Source organism: Sorex araneus, chromosome 1, assembly GCF_027595985.1.
Source record: "Sorex araneus isolate mSorAra2 chromosome 1, mSorAra2.pri, whole genome shotgun sequence".
In the NCBI taxonomy this organism is placed as follows: Eukaryota; Metazoa; Chordata; class Mammalia; order Eulipotyphla; family Soricidae; genus Sorex; species Sorex araneus.
In genome coordinates, this window is record NC_073302.1 from 448,976,309 (window position 1) to 448,994,389 (window position 18,081).

Here is an 18,081-nt window from a genome sequence, read left to right on the forward strand (position 1 = left end):
TGGTGGCACATATATTAATGATTGCTGTTATATCCTTCTATGAATTGATTTACTTATATTTATGCTTATATTTATACTTATATATATCCTACATAGAGGGAAATATATATGTATATATATGCCTCTTGGAGAAACCAGCAAGCTACCGAGAGTATCCCGCACGGCAGAGCCTGGCAAGCTACTCCTGGCGTATCTGATTGCCAAAAACAGTAACAATAACGAGTCTCATTCCCCTGACCCTGAAAGAGTCTCCAATATGGCAGCATTGGGAAAGATGAGTAAGGAGAGGCTGCTAAAATCTCAGGGCTGGGTTGAATGGAGACATCACTGGTGCCCACTCGAGTAAATCGATGAAGGATGACAGTGATAACAGTGGTGACAGTGATAACAGTGATGATATTTATAAAAATAGTTCTTTATGTTAGTGGGAAAATTACTCAGTCTGGTGGTTCTTGAACTGGGTTGTGAAAGAATTGGGTGACTGAACTGGATTTAGTGAGCTTTGAGTAAATTTAAATTTTATTGGAGTTGAGGTTATGTGGTTACAATATTGTTAACCATATTGTTAATATGCTTTTGCTAAACTGCATTTCACTGTCACCAGTGTCAAAGTTCCTCCACCACCATTTTTAGGTCATTTCTAGTCAGCCTCTTCCTTCCCCACCAGGTGCCCTCAGCAGCCACTATTAGGTCACCTCAGTGCTGTGTTTTATTTCTCTAAGTCAAGGAGCAGGTAAACATCTGACAGGGACAAATTCAGACCATTGTTCACTTAGATGGCCCAGGGTTAGGGGCTTCAAAATGCTGCTGTAAGGGACAGGACACTAAGCCTTCCCCTGGGTGGGTTCACGTTGTGACCTAGGACTTAGGGTAAGCTGCGGAGATGACAGGGGCCATAGGATCACAAAGTTGCTATTCAGTCCCTGCTCTACATGGGAAGTGGACAAGTGGCCAGAACGTGAAAAAGATCATTTTATTGAGATTTTTGGCCTTGTTATAGTAGTGGCAAAAGCCATGTCCTATAATTAAAGGGCTTTTGGCACTGACTCTTGGTAAATGACAAGGGGTAATGGAATATACAATAATTAAAATACAATAGAATAGCACTAACAATTATGTCTTGTTATAGATTTTAAGTTAAAATCTATTAAATCTGTTATAAATAAAGGCAGCTCCGTTGTTTTCACTTTTGCATGGACTAAAACTTTTATTTCTTCACTTCAGTCTATCTATGTGCTTGAAGCTTAAACGAGGGTCTTATATAGTCTGGTCTTCTCCACTCCCCATGTCTACTCAATAACTCTTTGCTTTTCTATTGGAGGACTTCACCCATTCATATTTAAAATATTTGTTGATTAGCAGGGACTTAGTAATGCCACCCTACAGTCTTCTGGTCATTTTGTGGTCTCTATGCTTATGGAAAGTGCATCTCCAAAAAAATCTGTGAGACTATGTTGGTGGTCATGATTGGACACGAAGCCAATCAGGATGCAATCAGGAACAGTATGAAAGCATGTGGACGTCCTAAGTTCCTCATCCACACAGAGCCGGTTCTGCTGAGGCCAACCACCACCGACACCAAACTTCCCTTCAGGTTCAAATTCATGGTGGTTTCTTCCCCCAGTGGTCAACACTGGGCACAAAGCTGAAGCTTCCAGCACAACTTGCCCCTTACAACTCCGAGGCCCACCCAAGGGTGGAAACAGAACTTGGATTGGCTGCTTGGCCAGAAAAGGGGAGGGGTTGAGGGAAGACCTGGAAAGAAGGGTCCTATTCTCATGTCCTCTCCTGGGAACTAAGACCCAATCACCCTACTCTCCTACTCAGTTCCTTTTTTATTTCCAAAAAAAATAAAGAAAAATCTTAATTTTCTTCCAGTGAGCTAAACTTACTTAGCTGGATTCTTGTTCTTGCAGTAAGGTCATCTGTGAATGATTTTCTTGTTACTGCTGTTGTTGTTTTGGGGACACACCTGGCACTACTCAGAGCTTACTTTGAACTCTGGACCCCGGCAGGTTCAATCCCTGACACCCCATATGGTCCCTAGAATTCACCGGGAGTGATTCCTGAGTCCAGAAATAGAACAATCTTCATACTGTTTCCTATATGAACACTTTTTTTGTAAGCATGTTCAGCAGGTCTTCATAACAGACAATACGAAATATATTATTTCGGTTGTGTTTTGGGACAGGGTTTGGAAATTGGGATGGAAACATACTGAATTTGGTGGTGGGAAGGTGTAATGGTGGTGGGATTGGTGTTTGAATATTAAATGTAATCAAATATTGTGGACTAAGTTATAAAATAAAAATTAAGAAATCATCCTGTGTCTGTCTTTCTTCTGACTAACTTTACTCAGTGGAATACTCCCCAGATTCCCCCACATCATGGCATATTGCATGATTTAGTTTTTTTCCTTATAGCTGAATAGAATTCTTTTGTGTATAGAAGTGGAAAATGTATAGGCAGAAGCAGGAAACTAAGAGACAGGACCTCTGAGTGACCCATTCTAGGAGCTGGGATGAGATGAATGAGTTGTAAATCATAAAGTTAAAACCAGAACAGAGGAGATGTGATCCCGGGGTCCGCATGCGTGTGCGGCCTCTCCACAGCTGCACAAGAGTGAATCCAGACCCAGCAAAACCTCTTTCGGCATGGGCAACTCCTCGCAGAATGTCTCCAGCCTGAGAACTAAGCCTCGGCCCCGTGCCCGCCCAGGAGGGGAAAGGTATTTCTCTCTCTCTCGCCTCTTTCTCTCCGGGGATGAAGGGCATGGTGTCCGCCATATTAAGACGACCACAGATTGGGTTTTCAAGCCTGCAATGATCCAATATCTGAAAGAAATCTCCCTGGACTTTGTGTTAAAGTACAGAAATTCAAAACCACGCGGCCGCAGTAGCGACCTTCATTGTCTTCACAGTAGGTCTGAATCTAGTGGGGTACTCCTAACAACAATGGTGAGGTTTGTGTTGAAATATTGAATGTAACCAAAGTAAACAGAATGTAAAATGAAACTTATCAGTTACAAGGTAGGGGGTGGGGGGGCGGGATGGGAGGTGTACTGTGTGGGTTTTTTTGGTGGTGGTATATGGGCACTGGTGAAGGGATGATTGTTTCAGCATTGTATAACTGAGACCTAAGCCTGAAAGCATTGTAATCTTCCACACGGTGATTTAATAAAATAAAATTTTTATTAAAAAAAAAACAGAACAGAGCAAGTGAGCAAGGCCCGTCAGGGTGAGCAGGAATAGAATAGGGTCACAGAAATAATTAATAAATTCTATATGGAACTTAAAACTAATTATATTAATCACTGATTATACCAACTGCATATGTGTCAGCAGTTATGCTAGCAACCGTTGTTAGAAGAAAAATCCCCCATAGATCCTTATGTAAGCTATAGAAACTGTGAACTACATTAGTGGCTCGGTCTGTTTTGGTGATAGGTGCGTCAAGGTCACTTGTGTAGAACGGACTAGGTCGCCTCCATCATACATCTAGGGTGCTTCCTGTTTCCTGGTCAGGTTTCCATTACATATGTACCACAAAACCATTGTAAACATTTGTGTATTAATCGGAGATGCCTAAAGAGATTTGGCAGAGAGAGGGAGAGAGGTCAGAGACCGTCTGCAGGGCCCAGAGTGGGATGAGCTGGAGAAGGAGGGAGAACAATCTCCCGGAGGCCTGCCCACCTCCTCATGGCCCCGAAAGGGGCAGAGCACAGCAGCAAGAATTCAAAAGCTCAGCGCCTCTTCACGCTACATGATCTGCGTGTGGGTGTTGTTTGGGCCCACGACTCGAACACAAGACACTCAAAAGGAGCTCAGAGATTTATTGAAGAGAGTTGTTACACAGAGAGAGAAGTTGTTACAGACTGACTGGGCTGGACCCCATAGAGAAATGGTTGGGGTACAACCCCCTTCAACCACAGGGCAAAGTTAAGGAGACTTGATGACCACCTACGGATTGGCCGGTGCCACCTCCAAGTATCACAAGTACCTCAAGCCTTTGTTTCTCTATTGGCTTTGTTTGTTTTCAGGGTGTGCTCCGGGATAGGGTCTGGGGTTCGTGCCCAGCTCAGTTGTCAGTCACATACTTTCTAGCATGGCTGGCTTCTAAAATGGCTACACTTAGGTTCTTACTCAGAAAGGTTATTCCAACAGTATCTTCCCTGGGGTCCTTGATGTTCTCATAATTCACTGCGTCTTCACCCCTCCACCCCATCGGAGCTAAGAACAGAGCACTGTGGATATTGTGAGCTGGAGGACTGGAGAGAGAGTACAGGGGTTAAGGCACTTGTCTTGGAAGTGGTAGAAGCTGGTTTGATGGTGGAGTGGCCGCTGTGGGCCTCTGTGTTGGTCCACAGTATTCAGGTTCTTCCAAATTTTTAAGAATGAAAATACGTAGTTATAGAGATGCTCAGACTCAGAGTTAGGAAAATAGAAAAATTTATGGAGAGTAAGTAAAACCGAAAGGGGAGGAACTTAGTTATAGGACTAAGTTTAGTAAGGCTCATTTTGGGATTTTTTATAGAGAAACTGGGTCTTTGTGTTACTTGCCCAGTGACCATAAGGTCACAGAGAATGCGGGGAACTTGCAGAGTGGCCTGGGCGCTTTGGGTCTTTTGGGTTTTCTGTTTGACCTGAGATATAGGCTCTTAGACTTGATGAGCTTAAGACCTGGGGCAGAATTTATGATTTTTGGCAACTGTTAACATCTTATTAGAGAGAGCCTGGGGCTGCAGGAATATTAAAAATGTAGGATAAGAGCGGTAAAAAAAATTGGACTGCTAAGAGAAGCTGGTAAGGAAAATCTGAGGTTTCTTCTTTCAGGGATCCTCTGTTTCTTGTATGGTCCCCCCCCCAGCACTGCCAGGCATGATCCCTGGGCCCAGAGCCAGGGGTGAACCTTGGGGATGGCCAGGTGTGGTCCTCAAACAAACAAACAAAAAACAAGACAAAAATGTGAGCTCCATTCAGCCTTACCATCCCAATAAAAGTACTGAATGCCCTGAACAAACACCATGACCTCTTAGCACGTGTATGGCAAACCATCATGCACAAGAGAAAAAGGAGAGAGAGAGCAAGAAGGAAAGTGCCTCCCATAGAGGCAGGCTGGGGTGGAGGGAGGGTTGGGGTGATGGTGGGAGGGAAATAGGGGAGTTTGTGGTGGGAGATGTACACTGGTGGAAGGATCGGTGCTGGATCATTATGTGACTGAAACCCAGTTATGAACAGCTTTTTGTAATGGTCTCTCCCACAGATATTCAATTAAAAAATTTTAAAAAATAATGTGGAGTTCATGCCCACTTCAGTCAGCTTAATCAATGGCTAAATAAATAGCAATACTCCTACATTAAAATAAAATGTGAGCTGGAGAGGGGCCTGCCCGCTGTGACTCCTGAGTGAGGCCTGCTCAGTTCCTCACCCCTCACTCACTAAAGCCTCTTCCTGTTTGTTCCTCAGGAAGAAACAGTTCTTCAGTCTATTTCCCGTCACCCTCCTCTGGTCAGGGTCCAGCTCTGCCCTTTCCTTCCTCTCCACCCACTTTCTGCTTGAAATTCTTTCGTTTTCACTTTTCCCTGAGGCCAACAGTATGTTTTGAAGAACTTGGGTTCTGGTAATTTCCACCAAGTATGGAAAACAACGTTCTCATCTGTGATCAGAAACCCCAAGACGCAGAGCTGCCACTGAGGGTGCAGAGGCCAGTGTGTCCTGTGTGGTCAAGACCTGGATCCCCTCCACACCACCATCGCGGCTGCTCCCCTGAGCACTCCTGTCTATGAGGAAAGGTTCCACCAGGACAGTGCTCAGGCTCAGGAAGAGACACAAAGAGACACTGAGGAGGAGGTTAAGGAGCCCGCAGAGGCCCAGCAGTCCCAATGGAGAGTTAAGAGCCAAGTCCTGTCCTGCCCTTGGCTACTGAAGACTGATGCACAATTCCACCGAGTTAAGCCATATTATAGCTCGCGTCACTAGGCCAGTTTTCCAGGATGAGTTTAGGGAACTGAGATCAAATTTAGGTAATAGTAAATGGTCACTGAGCGACATGAGATTGTTTGAAATCACTCTAAGGCGGTGAAAGGAGGACATTAAAATTAAAAGTTAAGATAAAGGAGTAGGGAAACTGACACTATTGGAGATTTACAGAAAAGGGTCCTGCATTAATTAAGCTATTTATTACTCTAAGAAAGGACAAGACTAGATTTCTATAATTGTTCTGGTAGAATCTGGACTCCATACTCATTATAAATTACCAAACTAATGTTTTGTGCTATCAAACCTGGAGGATTTCATCTTATTAGAATCTTGAGATGAGAATTTAAAGGACCGCTAATAGTGATTACATTTGTCTAAGCACCAGAGCCCTCTATTAGTCACGATTTCCTCAAGGCTCCCCTCAATCCATTCCTTCTCCCCCCTATTCCATAGGAAGAAAACTTTTAGGTACCCATAATTTGAAAGGTTAATTCTATTTTACAGCATCCTCTTGCATGTAATTATTTCCACATGAACAAGTTCTACCAATATGAATGGTAGAACAAAAATATGAATGAATGGAAGTGATGGCAGTTCTAGATGGTACCCAGAAGATAGCAGGCAGCAGGCCCTTCTTCTTTCCCCTGGCCATTTTCTTACTCCTATGGACAGGACGGGAAGGTATGTGTGATGACTGACCACCTTGGGCCTCATAGATGAGGTACCCAAGACAGTGGAGCAGCCTCCATCCTAGAGGTGACTCCTGGATCCAGACCCCAGGAAAGCCACCCAGCTCTGGAGAGTTTTCAACTGACCCCCAGGACTGCTCAGGACCATCCCTGTCGTTCAGACTCTGCAGTTGTGTGTCTCTATTGTGTTACTCACAATAGATCTTGTGCTGTAGCATCACTCTGCATTCTAATGTACATCTTTATTACAGAATAGTATGTAGTTATTGACTGATAACATCATCTAAGAACATTTTTATATGATCTGGAGAAATATGGGAATATTTTGTACATATAAAAGGAAATAAAATATAGAGAAGTAAAATAGAAAAATAAACATGTTAAAAAAAAAAGGATCCAAGTGCACAGCACCAGGCTGGCGTTTCCTCTGATGCGGGTTCTAAACCGCTGTTCTCCAGGCACAGCATCTTATGAGAGCGATGAGTTTCACAGCTCTGATTTGCTGCTGTATCTTAGGTTGAAATAACACTTATTGACATTGTTGGGCTTGTTCTGTTTGCTCTTCTTATAATTTCCGTCTTCTTCCTGATTCTCATGTCTCTCACACGTATTGTAACCACCAGGGACCACAATGTAAGTAAACACGTTTCATAGTTCCAGTGGGGTTTTGGAGTGTAACAGCTTTTTATTCCATATATGCATTTATATGTTTAGGAAACTCTCCCCACTCCATTGAAGTCTCCCAGAAAATTACAACGTGTTAATGGTCAAAAGGAAAATAGAAGAATTCATAAGAGAACCTGGCTCTGGGAGAGAGGGAATCTTCCCAGTGACTGACAGGGTGGTAAATCCGTGTGTGTGTGTGTGTGTGTGTGTGTGTGTGTGTGTGTGTGTGTGTGTGTATTGGGAATATGTGATTGTGATTGGTTTTATTTTGTTTGTTTAAAAAATTATGCTCAGAGATGGAGATTGTTTTTGTCAATTGTTTACTTAGCACAAGTTTACCATGGGGTTATGACTTATAGTAATAATTTAAAAAATATATATGCCGCTGCTATGGAGGTTGAAGTCTTCAAATACACGGAAGAGAAATAGCAGACACCAAACCAAAGATGAATTAATAGTATTATTGTTGTAGAAAAAGAGACAAAGAAGTTAGGTTCAAATTTACTGAGTATTCTGAAAGAGCAAAGCTCATGTATGGGAAGGGCCATTCAGTATCTAACTCTCTTCAGGTTACTGACTGACCGAGGAGCTATCACCTCTAAAGTGCCCATGGAGAACTTTCTGAAAGATTGGAAAAACTGCTCAGAGAGGTCAGCAGTTGTTGCCATAAGCAGAGGCAGAATTTGAAGTTCCATTCCACTTACCCAGCACCGCATGGACGTCCCTAAATCCTGCTAGGTATCACTCAATTTCCTAAATTATAACAGTGAAATGAATGAAGCTGAGCAGGCAAGTATCATGATAGAAACAGGCAAGACAAAAAAAACTGGAAGGTGACAGGTTACAGAATTTATAACCAATAACAATTGCACTCTTCTTTAGAAGACTAAAACAAAAAAGAGCAATTAGAGTCATTTATAGCAAACCATAGCAAATTTGTTAAAACATTTTCTCTAACATAAAAAATTAGTCAAACACCTTATGTTGTGTCTTAGGACAGATTTAAAACAATATAGATTATTACACAAAAAATTAAGACACTAGTTGAAGAGGTGATAAAAGAAACTATCCTTTGGCAGAGGAAAGTTTGGTTGGAAACTTTTAGTAGGAGATGAAAACTTTAAACTATAAGAACAAAGAAATTACATTCTTCATAAATGTACCAAACAATTATCTTCAGAGGATGATAATTTTTTAGTATTATCAAGGATGTATTGATTTAAAACTTGTATAATTTCAAGTACTTCTCTTTGGAGTCTTATGAAAAGTATAATATAAGACACTGTCTTTTCTTTGAATGTCTTAATATCCCTAATCCTATGAAGAGATGTTGAAAATTTAAAATAAAAATCAATTTGCCTTATAGATAAAAATATTTAAATTTTAGTTTAACGTATTTTTTGGGTCACACCTGACTGTGATGGAAGTTCTCCTGGCTCAGTGCCCAGGGGAATTGATTGTGTGGTGCTAAGGGTCAAATGTGGACTTTCCACATGCAAACCATGCGCTTCAACTGATGGAGCTATCTCACTGACCCTTAAATCTTTAAACCTGCCAGACGAGAATATTAATTGGCACTTGTCACAAATCCCTTGGTCTGAAAGAAGTAGATCAGATAACTGACTTATAGTAGTATTTATTTAATTTTATAAGTTATTTCACAATATTTGATTACATTTAATATTCAAAGACCAATCCCACCAAACATTACATCTTCCCACCACCAAATTCAGGATGTTTCCATCCCAAGCCACAGTCCCTGTCCCAAAACACAACTGAAATCATATATTTCATATTGTCTGTTATAAAGGACTGCTGAACAAGCTTACATAAAAGTGTTTATATAGGAAACTGTGAAGATTGTTCTATTTTGGCAGTTGCCATTAAGACATCCTATAGGATATCAGTAACATGTTGCTAAAGTTTGGGGATGTGAACGCTGTTATATATATCTGAAAATATGTATGTATGCACAAAGGAGACGGTGGTCTGATCCCGTTTGGAATTTTGGGACAACAGTGACATAGGTCAGGCAAAACCTTCGATTGAATATGATGTGGTCAATTTCATTGTGGAACTGTCCACTGGGAGACTCCCATCTTCAACGTTTATATTTGGCCTTCTGGAACTGTGAGTTACCATGGATGGTCTTGGTCGACATGATGAACTCACAGTCTCTCACCCTCATCATTCCAATATGGCCCTGGGTCCCAATATGTAGTTCTTCGGGTGACCTTCTTGGTCCTATCTTGGCATTAAAATCACCAACAATGATCTTGTAGAAGGTGTGGTCTTCTTTATAGAACCTCTCAAGTTCCATGTAGAACTTCTCAATTTCTTCATCATAGTTGGATGTTGGTGCATAGACGACGAAGATAGAAACTGCAGGCAGTGAGCCACATCTATTCAAGCGTAATCATCCTATTCAGGTTGTTAGGCATTCAAATGAATAAATGCTTATGGCCAAATTCGTGTTGACAAGGACACCAAAGCCACTGACACCTCTGTTGTCACATGTTCCGAGGAACAATTCTTCTCCAGTGTCGAAAATGGCATGATGTGATTGATGTCTTCTCGTTGCAGTCAGATCAATGATGTCGTACTTGATCTTCTGTGCTTGCACCATCAGGTCTTTGATGGATACTTCCAATGCCAGTGTACATGCGTTGAAAGTACAGATAGTCATTTTAGTCTTTCTTCGCTTTGGCAGTCTAGTTCATCCCTGAGATTTTTTTCAGCCTCTCCTTGCTCATCTTTCTTAACGCTGTCATATTGGGGGCTCTTTCAGTGTCGGGTGAATGAGGCCCATTGTTGTTACTGTTTTTGGCATATCCAATACGCCATTGGGTAGCTTGCTAGGCTCTGCCGTGCAGGCAGGGTACTCCTGGTAGCTTGCCAGGCTCTCCGAGAGGGACAGAGGCTTTTAGGGTGGCCTCCAATCGCCCTTAGAGGTGTTTCCATGGTTCACACCATATTCGAACCCTATCAAATACGGTGCGGGAATTATGGGAAATAGGTATTAAGTGACTTATGGTGTGTCGCACAGCCGCAAAATGGCCATGCAGTCTGGAGAGCGTTCTGGAGCGAAATTCTACTTCAATGAAGCAGAATGAAGTAGAACGAAGCAAAATTCTACTTCAACGAGTGGGGAGAGAGGTCTGCAAATTTAAAGCTTAAGAAAAGAATTCCCAGAATGACCACCAACTGGCAGGTATTTGGCACTATTGTGGCAACGTGGGAGGATGCCGTCCTTGACAACATTGACAAGGAATGCGATCAATTGGTTCAGCACTTCCATGACTGCACGAAGAATGCCAAGAGTGAGAAAGCCACAAACAGACGCCTGTCTCTGGAAACTCTCGAGCTCATTCATCAACGTGGTTTGGCGCGAACATCAGGAAACCACAATCTAATGTCCAAGCTCGTGAAGCTGTGCAGAGAAGCGATAAAGGAAGATCTCAAAGAGAGAAGAGCAGCAGTGTTGGCCAGTGCAACTGAAGCTGGGAAAAGTATTCGCAATGCTCACCTGTCCTTCACCAACTACAAGACCAAGATGACTGCCTTCAGACATCCTGATGGATCTATCACATCTTCCAGAAAGGCAATGGCAAATATTATTCACGATTTCTACTCAGATCTCTTTGACAGCCATGTCCACCTGCACATATACCAAATTCCGCAGGATGGATATGTCATTTCCAACATCCTCCCTTCCGAAATCTGACACACCGTTTTGTCGATAAAGACGTGAACAGCACCTGGTCCAGAAAAGGTCAGACCTGAACACCTGAAGAATCTTCTGCTCAGCTCTTCACATGCTACCTGTCTGAATGCAAAGTTCCGTCCCAGTGGAAAACTAGCAGAACCATTCTGTTGTACAAGAAGGGAGACATCCATTACATTGTCAACTATCATCCAATCTGCCTGCTGTCTGTTGTCTACAAGTAGTTCACTCATGTCATCCTGAATAGAATAGGCAGAACACTAGATGAAGTACAACCATGAGAGCAAGCCGGGATCCGAACGGGATTCAGCACGATCGACCATATTCACACAGTGACCAAACTCATTGAAGTTTCTTGAGAGTTTAAGATGCCACTCTGTCTAATGTTCATCGACTTAAAGAAGACCTTTGATTCTTTTGAGTCTGTAGCAGTCATCGAAGCCCTAGCCAAACAGGGCGTTCAAACTCAATACATCAAGATCCTCCATGAGCTGTATTATGGATTCACCACCAGGATCTCACCATTCTACAAGGAAGTGATCATTGACATAAAGAGAGGGGCTCGGCAGGGCGATACCATTTCACTGAAACTCTTCAGTGTCACCCTGACTACTGGAATGGGAAGGAATGGGAGTGAAGCTAGATGGTTGGCAACTACACCACCTCTGCTTTGCTGATGACATCGTTCTCCTAACGCCAAACATTAGCCAAGCGGCACAAATGCTGGCCGACTTCGACAACTAGTGTGGAAAGGTAGGATTGCAGCTGAACCTCAACAAGATGATGCTCATAAAAAACAAACTAGTCCCTGACGCTCCATTTGCTCCCAATGGAATGAACATCTCCGAATGCAGCAGCTATGTGTCCCTGGGTCAAGAAATCAACATGAGAAACGAGTTGGCGCCAGAACTGCGCAGGAGGAAGAGAACAGCGTGGAATGCCTTTAAGAACATCAAAGAAGTGGTTAAGAGGACGAAGGACCTCTGACTCCAGGCACATCTTTTCAATTCCACCATTCTTCCTGTGCTAAATTACACCTCTGACACCTTGGTCCTATGCAAAAAGGATGAGAATGCTATTCACGTATCCCAAAGAGGAATCGAAAGAGTTATGGTTGGAGTATCACTTCTCACTCAAGTGAGAGAAGGAATCCGGAGCTCTAACCTCTGTCGATGGTCAAGAATCAGGGATGCTGTCTCGTTTGCCAAGACATCAAAAATCAGATGGGCCAGACATGTAATGCGATTCAGAGACAAGTGCTGGACTAGAGCTGTTACAGGCTGGATTCCACAGGACTTCAAAAGAACGCGTGACCACCCACCAACGAGATGGTCAGACTTCTTCGTCAAAATCCTGAATGAATGGTTTGAGGCTCTTCCTGTTCCTGGAGCGAGCAGATATCATTAGGCTACACTAGCATGCGACACGGACTAATGGAGACATTACTGGCACCTGCTCGAGCACATTGAAGACCAACAGGAAGACAAGTTATACAAGTGATGTATGTATGCATATATATATATATTCCCTCTATGATATGCTGCCTATATCTGTACCCAATCCAATATGGTGTGGTAATTATGGAGCTTAGGTAAGGAGTGTCTTATCATGTCCAGGAATCTGTTTACTCATACGTGAAGCTCAGCCTGACCGTGTGGGGAGAGGCCTTGAACATGGCGGTGGTTGGGTTGTGGAGGCTTTTGGTTGGTGGAGCTGGGTCCCTTGGGGAAGGGAGGGCTCTCATCTGCCCCCTTCTGGGGTACCTTGAGTGAAACAGTCTGGTGCAGAGTCTGGTGGCAAAGCTATGGGGGCCTCATGTCAAATAACTGACTTGTAACTTGCTCCTTGAGGTGGTGTGGAGAGGCCTGAAGGGAGAAAATTTATTCAAAGGGAATACTTCCCTGGGTTCTGCTTAAGGATCTAAATACCTACAGGCTCTATAATGCCTTGTTTTCTCTCTAGCATTTTTATTGGTGGGAGGCACCACCTGGCTGTGCTCAGGACTTACTCCTGGCTGTGCACTCAGGGATTGCTCCTGACAGTGCTCAGGGTACCGTCTGGGGTGCTGGAGACCGAACCTGGGTTGACCACGTGCAGGGTGAATGCCCTCCCTGTTGTGATATCACTATGGTCCCCTCCAGTGCTTTTTGTATTTGAAATCGTTTGCTCCGGTTTATCTTTAGGACATTTCTTTGCTCTCTGTTTCTTTTTTGGGGGGACCAGACTTTCCTTGGACTGAGACTTTGTTTTCATCTCCACTCCTTGGATCATGTATCAAATGGACAACAGTTTAAAATTACATGAATCCACCTACACTTGACGTCTTCCTGCATAGAAATGGCCCAGATCCACAACTGAACCCCATTAAGCCAGCTAGCACCAACCAGTTCAATAACATCATTGTGAGATGTAACATGGATCCTTCATCTTAACTGCCTTTTATTGATTTGTCTCTTGATAATTTCATTTGTCTTTTTGTTGCAACAAGCAACATAAAGTAAACTTGTTTGTGTCTGCTAAGGGGACAGGCTTGGATGGAGGTGGGAAATTAGGGACATTAGTGGAGGGAAGGTCACACCAGTGGTGGGATTGGTATTGAACAGCGAATGCATGAAACAAGTGCATTATAAACAACTTTATAAATAATGATGTTAATAATGATGTTATTATAAAAATCAAATAAAAGAAACAGGAATCCTTAAAAAATAAAATGACAGTAACACTTGGGTGTGAGACTGTGAAAGGAATTAAGTATAAGAGAGAACATGAGATCTGTTGAGAGGAAGGTCCAAACCGCAAGCAAAGTCACAGTTGTAAAGAGTGCAGATCTGGTCCTCTGTTTAGCATTGATTCCTCTTACTTATCAACAAAACTACTATGCACTAAAAGCAGCGTGCCTGTGTGAGTGGTAAAATCTCACAGCCATGTCACTGTGGGGTCTAGGCATTTCAGCAGGCACCCTTGTGAGGATTTTGGAGTTTTGCTTATCTTTTGTAACATAAATGTTGTTATGTCTTGTTTCTTCTCACTTAACTATATCTGTAATTCAGACAAGAAGTTTTGAGGTATACTCCCAAACAGCCAGTTGAGGACAAAAATTAGTTGCCAAGAAATTGGTGCAGATAGGAGAAAAAGAATAAAAGCTTCCTGGGTCCTTAAGTCAGTTCTGAGCTAACCATAGGTGGACTTCTTGTATCAAAATCAAACCCTGGGCGTATGGTGCCACCAGCAGACTAACCTGTACTTGTGGTGCGAGTGTATCAGCAGCCTGATGATGCTTTCAGGCTTCCTGATACTCCAAAATTGCCGCTGTGCTATGGCCAGACCCCAACAGATTGGGACCAAGTTTACCAAGATATTAAACAGCCAAAATTTAGGTATGTGGGAGCCACACCCACAAACCATCTCTGGCTCAGCTATACAAGCTCGTTTATTGGTCTTATTTCAGAGACCCACAGATAAATCTCGAGAGAGATCAAACCACAGTTAATCTCGGACACTCACATGGCTGAACAGACTGGGGTAAGCCGGAGGGGGGCAGGTTTGCTTGGTGGCCTGCCAAAAGGGCCTCCAGTAGCCACTTGCTTCCACAATCCAAAATCGCTGCCATATCCTAGCCAGACTCCACCATCTCAGGATGGACCTCACCAAGATATAATCTACTGAGAATTCTGGTATGCGTGTTTTGTGACTGAAATCTCCAGGCTTTTTCAGAGTTGGGGTGGGCTACCTCCCCCCACTTCCCAATACACATAGGAGCACTGGCAGTCACCCACATAAACCAACTCCAGCACCATCCTGTAAGCTCTACAACCGGCCTTGCTTCAGAGACCTGTAAATAAATCTGGAAAGAGATTAAAAGCTGCAGAAAAGCTTGGACCTGTGCATGGCTGAACTTACCCAAAGGATAAATTGGAGGGGGGCAGGTTGACCTGTGCCTGCCCAAGCAGAGCCCCCAGCAGCCACTTGCTTCCAACAATCTAAAATTGCTGCCACACCCCCAGCCCGACTCCACCACCTCAGGATGGACATAACCAAGATATAATCTGCTGAAAAGTTTGTAATGTGGATCTTAGCACACCAATAGGCCTGACCCAGAGACACAGCAGCGAGTCCCAGAAGACACCACAGCACTGGATATCTTTCTGGGCCCCATATCAGACTAATTTCATCGGGGCACCCCAGATGGAGCAGCTACAGTCTTCCCGCCTACTCCAGATGAAATCCCAGTGACCGAGAGCTTCCACAAGGATGACCACCCTCCCTCAACCCCTACACTGTATGTGGGTTCCAGGACCAAATAGCCCTAGCCCCGAGACTCCTAATTGAATCCCAAAGTAGATGTCTCTGGAACCCACCATTTACAATCTAGAAATTTACATTTACAATCATGGCCGTGCGAGTGCTCATGATATTCAAAATGAGCAATGGAAAATAAATTATCTAGTATCTCTTCCTGGCAGGTAGGCTTGAATGGTAGTGGGAAATTTTGAGAAAAACATATTGCCCAAAATTAGAGCGAGAGTATTGGGGAAATTGTCTGCCACAGAGGCAGGGTGAGGACTAGGATGTGGCTGGTGGAAAATGTGCACTGGTGGGTAGATGGGTGTTCCAACATTGTATGGCTGAATCTCAAACATGAAAGCTTTGTAACTGTCTCACGGTGATGCAATTAAAACATAAATAAAAAGTAATGTGGAATTCATGCCCAATTAAATGATCTTAATCAATGGCTGAACAAATAGCAGTACCCTTCCTTCTCCTCCTCCTCCTCATCATCATCTTCATCCCGTTGATCTTTGAATTTCTCAATTGGTCTCAGTAACGTCTCCATTCATCCTATCCCTGAGATTTTAGAAGCCTCTCTTTACATGTCCTTCCCAACGATGCCGCATTGGAGGCTCTTTCAGGGTCAGAGGAATGAGACCATCATTGTTACTGGTTTGGGCATATGAATACGCCACGGGGAGTTTGCGAGGCTGTCCCATGCGAGCAGAAAACTCTTGGTATCTTGCCAGGTTCTCCCAGAGAGAGAAGTAGGCTATAAGATGTCGTGTGGCCTCAAAATGACCGCATGCTTCTGGGGAGCTTGGTTTTAAGTCTCTGGATGTTGGCCGTTGGTGGGATTACATGGCCCTGGGGGCAATCCCTGGGTGTGATCACCTAGCTACTGGAAAATGGGAGATCTGGGCGGAAGAGGCCCAGTCCCAATCTGAGTAGGCTTGGAGGTCTCATCCCCGGGTCCCAAACACAGTGTAGCAGTACTCCTACATTATTAAAAAGAAATCAAACCCTGTTTTGTTTTGCCTCTTGATAAGGAAACTGTTGCCTGTGGCCAAACATATGAATGCTGGGGATTGAACTCAGGTCAGCCCTGTGCAAGGCAAGCACATTACCAACTGTACTATTGTGAAGGCCATATAAATGTAATCTTAAAAAGAATTAAAAAGCTTGTTTACCTTTTGTATATCAATGTGTATCATTCATCTTAAATAGACTTAAAGTAAAACAATAATCAAAAGAATTATTTCCAAGGTAATTACAAATAAAGGAGTCAGAGACATAGCATAGTGGGTAAGGTGCTTGCCTTGCATGCGGTTGACCCAAATTTGATCCCTGATATCCCATTTGGTCCCCCAAACTTTCCAGGAGTGATCTATGAACACAGAGGCAGGAGTAAGCTCTAAACACAGCAAGGTGTGGCCCCCAAACAACAACTAAAAATACTTAACACTTAACAAAGTTTAATGGTTATTCATAATACAGCTTGAAGAACTGAGTCATTGGGGGAGAGTTGTTTAACTTGTCACACACCAGCACACACGTGTTGTATACTACTATAGTCAGTATCTTACTTAAATGGGAACAACTAGAAAGTGTATCCAGAAACAACGCAAGCATGCATATCCACTACTTCCCCATATTATAACATGGATTTAAGCCAATGCAATTAGACAAGAGAAATCATTTAGTGGTTTTAGAATAAGGAAAGAAGTGACAAACTTTGTCCACCTGTAAGACAAAACAAGCAATAAGAGGAAACAAGTTGCTCTTACATACAACTTGAATTATTCTCAAAATCATTGTGCTAAGTGAAAAAACCCATTCTCATAGGGACTTATTTTACTATTATTGCTACTATTATTTTTATTTTAAACTACTGTTATTAATAGAATTGCATGCTTACAGTATTCCAACACCACACTCTCCACCAGAGTATCTCCTTCCCCCATAGCTATTACCCCCTGAAATCTCTGTTCTGTATACCAGTTCTCAGGCTCTGTTTTTTCTGTTTTCAGGCCCTTTGTGATCCCCTTACTATGTTAGTTTCTTTATATCTCACATCTGAGAGAGGGCATTCTCTCTCCTTCTGACTTACTTCACCCCAGATCCATTCATTTAGCAGCAAATTGCATGACTTTATATTTTCCTATAGTAGAGTGATATTCAGTTGTGTATATATACATCACAGTATTTTTTTCTTTTTGGGTCACACACGGTGATGCACAAGGGTTACCCCTGATTTTGCACTCAAGGAATTACCCCTGGCGGTGCTCAGGGGACCATATGGGATGCTGAGAATCGAACCCAGGTCAGCCGCGTGCAAGGCAAACGCCCTACCCGCTGTGCTATTGCTCCAGCCCCTACATCACAGTTTCTTTATACAATCTTCTGATATTGGGCACTTTAGGTGTTTCTATATTTTGGCTACTTTGCTATTACAAATAGGAGTTCAGATGTCTTTTCTTAATAGGTTTCTTTTTTTAATTATTTTTTTTATTGAATCACCATGTGGAAAGTTACAAAGCTTTCAGGTTTAAGTCTCAGTTATAACACCCACCCCTTCACCAGTGCAAATATTCCATCACCAAGAATCACAGTATCCCGGGGCTGGAGCGATAGCACAGCGGGTAGGGCGTTTGCCTTGCACGCGGCTGACCCAGGTTCGAATCCCAGCATCCCATATGGTCCCCTGAGAACCGCCAGGGGTGATTCCTGAGTGCATGAGCCAGGAGTGACCCCT